This window comes from Pinus tabuliformis, chromosome 2_2, assembly GCF_031772625.1.
Source record: "Pinus tabuliformis cultivar Carrire ecotype Pingquan chromosome 2_2, CPIR1, whole genome shotgun sequence".
NCBI classification, from domain to species: domain Eukaryota; kingdom Viridiplantae; phylum Streptophyta; class Pinopsida; order Pinales; family Pinaceae; genus Pinus; species Pinus tabuliformis.
This window is the reverse complement of record NC_142300.1, coordinates 1285144905-1285150725: the sequence shown is the minus strand read 5'-3', so window position 1 is coordinate 1285150725 and position 5821 is coordinate 1285144905.

The following is a 5821-nucleotide window of genomic DNA, read 5'->3' as shown; positions in this document are numbered from 1 at the left end:
TTGTGTATGTATTCCGCAATAGTACATGATCAGGATAATATCTGTTGAATATGTGTTAAATTATTCAAAATTTCTACATGGTATCAGAGCTGCTTGATTTGTAGAAGAGATTTTTATAGGATATCAAGCGAGGATTGATCATCAGATCTACTATTCAGGAAGTGTTTACATTCTATTTCTTCAGGCAGAGTCTGTAATCGGGCCAGGTAGCCTCTGGATTCATCCTTCCTTTGGAAGGTGAGATATCTGGTGAATGCCCATATAGTCAATCTCTGTACGAGAAATATTGTGTTCTCAGGAATTCTAAATTGGAAGCGGTTGAGTTGGAGCTGGTGGAAATTCGAATTTGCAGCAGTGTTGTTGAAAATGTCTTTCAACGGATTGCAAATGTTATTCCAAAGCAAGAGCGACCTGGCGCTCAAGGATAAACTCAGAAACAATAAAGGTGAGAATGGATCTTCATCAAAGGTATCTGATGAAGAGAATTGCGCTTTGGCTGCCAAAGCAAAGAAGGGGAAGAACAAGAAAGCTTCTCATTCCGGTGCGAAAGGAAAGAAGCAGGACATGTCCAAGGTGAAGTGTTTTCACTGTCACCAGTACGGACACTATGCCACTAATTGTCCGTAGAAGAAGAAGAACAAGCAGGCTGCTGGATCTTCAGCAGGAGAGGCTCTAGCCTCACAGTTTGAGCTTGATTTTTCATTGATCGCATGCTTGGTTTCAAGTGTGATGGGATCAATGTGGTTCTTGGACAGTGGTGCGTCTTTTCACATGACGGGAGATAGAGATTTGTTCTCTGATATGGAGGACAAAGATCTTGGAGTGCACATCGAGATGGGCGATGATGGTAGATACAGTGCGACCGGTATTGGTACCATTTCCTTTGAGAGGGAGTCTGGTAAACCCTTTGTATTGAAGGAAGTCATGCATGTTCCAGGATTGACGAAGAATCTCATCTCAGTGGCGATGTTAGAGGACAAGGGGTATGATGTTGTTTTCAGCAAGGGAAAGGCTTTCCTGCGCAGCAAGACAACTGGTGAGACCCGGAAGATAGGGGTTCGAGTGAGGAACCTTTATCAGTTGCATGTAGATGGATTTGCAGCAATGGCGGGCAAGGCAGAAGGATTGGTGAGCCGGGATGATGGCGAGTTGTGGCACAGGAGATTGGGTCAGTTTCACCATGGAGCCTTGAAGATACTGCAGCAGATCACTACAGGGCTTCCTAAAGGCACACTTGCGCAGTCAGATCAGTGCAAGGGGTGTACTTTGGGGAAGTTTGTGAAAGCCACCTTTCACGAGAAGGATAGTCGCGCCACGACGATCCTTGAGAGAATTCACACAGACGTGTGTGGACCTTTCTCAGTTGCTTCGACAGCAAAACACAAGTATTATGCGATTTTTGTTGATGATTTCTCTCGTAAGTGCTGGATCTTCTTCATGCAGAAGAAGAGCGAGACATATTCAAAGTTCTGTGAATTCAAAGCACTGGTCGAGAAGGAGTCGGGGAAGAAGGTGAAGGCTCATAGGAGCGATAATGGTGGTGAATACATCTCAGACGAGTTCAAGGATTTCTGCAAGGCAGAAGGGATTCGTAGAGAGCTCATAGCTCCCCATAACCCACAGCAGAACGAAGTAGCTGAGTGGAAGAACAGAATGATTGTGGGTGCTGCACGGGCAATGTTGCATGATCAGGGCCTACCCCTTCACTTGTGGGTGGAAGCATGCAATACAACAGTTTATGTGCAGAACCGTTGTCCTCATAGGATACTTGGCATGAGTACACCTGAGGAGACTTATTCTGGTAAGAAGCCTGATCTTTCTCATTTGAGGATTTTTGGTGCTAACGTTTACATGCATGTGACGAAGGATGCCAGGAAGAAGTTGGAGCCGATCGCAGAGGTTGGGATATTTGTGGGGTACACTGATACGCCCCACAACTATCGTGTGTATTTTCCAGACAATGGTAAAACTGTTGTGCGACGGGATATAAAATTTCAGGAGGAGAAAGCCATGAAGTGTTCGCTTGAGAGGGAGCTACACTTGCATGCAGATGAGGAGCTATTAGTTCCTAAGGATGAGCTTCAGGACGTGGATTAGCCACAGGACAAGGTTCATGGAGTGGAAGAGACCACTCATGCAGCGCCAACCATCAGAGGGCGAAAGTGCTTGACAGAAGCTGAGCGACTGGCTCAAGATGCAGAGAAAGTTGTAGGACCACCTACAGCCCAACGCAGGTAGAGACAGTCACCTGATCGGTACACTGGATACATGGCTTTGATGAGCAAGTGTGTTGTGACTGAGCCATCCTCTTTCGAGGAAGATGTGGAGGATCCCGCATGGATAGACACCATGGTGGAAGAGTATGATTCTATTGTAAGAAACAGTGCATGGGAGATTGTTCCTAGACTGGAAGGGAAATCAGCGGTGGGTTCGAGATGGATCTATAAGGTCAAGCAGGCAACTGACGGGAGTGTGGAGAAGTACAAGGCAAGATTTGTTGCCCAAGACTTTTAGCAGATAGAGGGGATCAATTATGAGGAGACCTTTGCACCTGTCGCAAGGTATTCTTCCATACGGACGATTCTTGCTCTCTTAGCGCAGATGGGATGACACATTCATCAGATGGATGTGAAGACTGCGTTCCTCAATGGAGTCATTGAGGAGGAGGTGTACATTGAGCAGCCCGAAGGCTTTGAGGTCTTCAACAGCGAGTCGCATGTGTGCAGGCTCAAGAGAGCACTGTATGGGTCTAAGCAAGCACCACGTGCTTGGTACACATGGATAGACAGCTATTTCACAGGACTTGGATTCTCCAAGAGCGAGGCGGATCCTAACCTATACCAGATTGTGGTGGAGGGTAAGTTGCTTATCATTGTACTGTATGTTGATGATTTGATTCTAACGGGTGATGAGATGTTGATACACTCATGCAAGAAGGATCTTGCTACAGAGTTTGAGATGAAGGACTTGGGCCTCCTTCACTATTTCCTAGGATTGGAAATATGGCAGCGCAATGGTGGACTGTTTGTTTCTCAGGGCAAGTATGCTCGGGAGATACTGGAGAAGTTCAACATGCATGGCTGCAAGCCTGTTGATACTCCTCTTCCTGGAGGTTGGAGGAAGGAGGATGCCACTTTGGGAGAAGAAGTGGATGCCACTGTTTATCGACAGTTGGTGGGGTCGCTGATGTATTTGGTCAATACATGACTTGATATATGCTATGCAGTTAACCAGCTTTCACAAGCTATGGTTAAGCCTACCAAGCTCTTCTGGAAGGCGGGCAAGCATGTATTGCGCTACTTGAGAGGCACATCAGGATATGGTTTGTGGTACAGACAGGAGGATGAGGTGAAGCTATGTGGCTTCACGGATGCAGATTGGGCAGGGAGCCCAATGGACAGAAAGAGCACATCAGGAGGGGTCTTCAGTATTGGATCGACAACAGTTTCTTGGTACAGCAGGAAGCAGATATCCGTGGCACTCAGTTCAGCGGAGGCCGAGTATATGGCAGCAAATTTGGCTGCATGCGAGGCTATATGGATGAGGAAGATCCTGGTTGGTTTGTTCGGTTCTCATTTGGATCCTACTGTGATTTACTGTGATAACCAGAGTTGCATTAAACTCTCGGCTAATCCTTTATTTCATGATAGATCTAAGCATATTGACATCAGGTACCATCATATCAGAGATTGTGTGCAGCGGAGGATCATGTTGCTTTCATACATTCTAACGGAGGATCAGGATGCTGATATTCTGACGAAGGCTCTCACAAGGAGCAAATTCGAGTACCACCGAGGCAGGATAGGGGTTTCTGATAATCCATATCTTGTCGAGAGGGAGTGTTGAGATTGCAACAAGATGATGGAGCTTAGTGAAAAGAGTCGCCTTCACTAAGTGGGCCCGCAGGCAAATTATGGGGCAAGTTCTATTTTTGATCACAGTGTGGATGATCACAGTGTGGGTGACCACAGTGTGAGTGATCACAGTGTGAGTGATCACAATGTGGGTGACCAAAGTGTGGGTGACCATAGTGTGGGTGATCAAAGTCTATTTTTAGACTGGCTATCAAAAATAGAAAAGTCAAATATTATTGTCTCATAATAATATTTGGACTATAAACTTGATCTTATTCTCTTGGAGCACTTCAGTTTGAGCTACAGATGTGGCCCATACAGCTGTCAGAAGGAAGTACGCTTTTCTTATGAGTCAGTTGAGATGTTGCATGCATGATTTCAGTTAGAACTCAATCAGTTTAGTTTGGTGGAGTTAATTGTGGAGTTGATGGAGTTGTGTTCAGTTTGACTTGGTTAAACTAGTTGTAGTTAGTCTAATTGCAAATAGACTAATGATGAGTTGTTAAACTAATTATTAACTCATAATACAACTATAGAATAACATGAGTTAACTCAGTTGCATGTCAGTGCATGTTCAGTTCAGCAGGGAGAATTGTTAGAGAATTAGATTGCTATCAGTTGTGACTATAGTTATGCATCAGATCTTGCACAATCAAGGGATTGAGTATGCCAATGATTTTGCTCATGTATTTTCCCAGTTTGTAGCTTCTGCTCACATCTTACACATTGTGAGTGATTCTTTGGACGTGAAATACAAGTTTGGTAGACCATTCTCATTCATTCTTGAGCAGGTATTGAGCAGTGGAGGCAGGCAAGCAGTGAAATAGATTTGGAGATCAAATCTTAGCTGTATTGTGTGTAACAGGTGGAGCTGGTACTGGATTGCTTGTGATAAGCATTGTACTTTGTAATGTTACATGGTCTCAATCATTAATATACAGATAGTGTGGGGTTTTTAGCGAGATGCTTTCCCCGGGATACATACTGTGTTAATGTGTGAGTGCTCTTGATGTTTTATTGTTATTGATGCTGCTATATTGATGATCAATGTAGAGGAGCTTATGTATTGTGTATGTATTCCGCAATAGTACATGATCAGTATAATCTCTGTTGAATATGTGTTAAATTATTCAAAATTTCTACACTTCAAATCAAATTAACTGCATCCATACCTTATCAGGTCCGCTCACATCGCATATCGCAAGTCCTCTCGGCTCGCTTGATCGCACCTTGGCATATCGCATGTCGCATTGGTTAAGGACCGATACACTACCATGGAATATTTTCGATGCGATCAAACCTCTGATCGCATCGGACATCGTAATCACATATCACATTTCTTATGGCCCAAAGTTAATTCCTCCCATTGGATTGTTGCGATGCGAGATTTTAACAACGATCCTTCCATGCGATTTGATCCCATCCGTTGATCTGGTAGATCCAACGGTGCCTATGCATTAACACTTCATTCTTTCATTCTTCTTTCCAATTGGGTTTTACGCCATTTCTCCAACGTTTCTCTGTGGTTTCGGTTATTTCAATGGTTCTTCGTCCTTCCACTGTTCTGCTACGCAACTCCCTTCTGAGCTTAATTCTGTGAGTTCTTTAATCACGATCACTCCAGAACATTACTTTGGTCCTTCGAACGGTTTCAAAGGTCCATTATGATCCTCTGTCTCGTTCTTCTCCACTGTGTATTCTGCCGAACTCTGCCTGCATACATATGTTATACAAAATTCTGATTCATTCATAATTCATCATGCCATACTCGAATCGCACATCTATATAGTTTTGAATTAATCCTCTGTATATATATAAACACACAGTTATACAATTTCATTATCTTTGGCCTGATCTTCTAATGTCAATGGCCTCTGTTTTACAATCTGCCCGTAGGCTCATAGTCACACTCTTAACCAACTAACCTATCCAACCTATCTCTCTTGATTTTGCCTTTTAGGCTTACA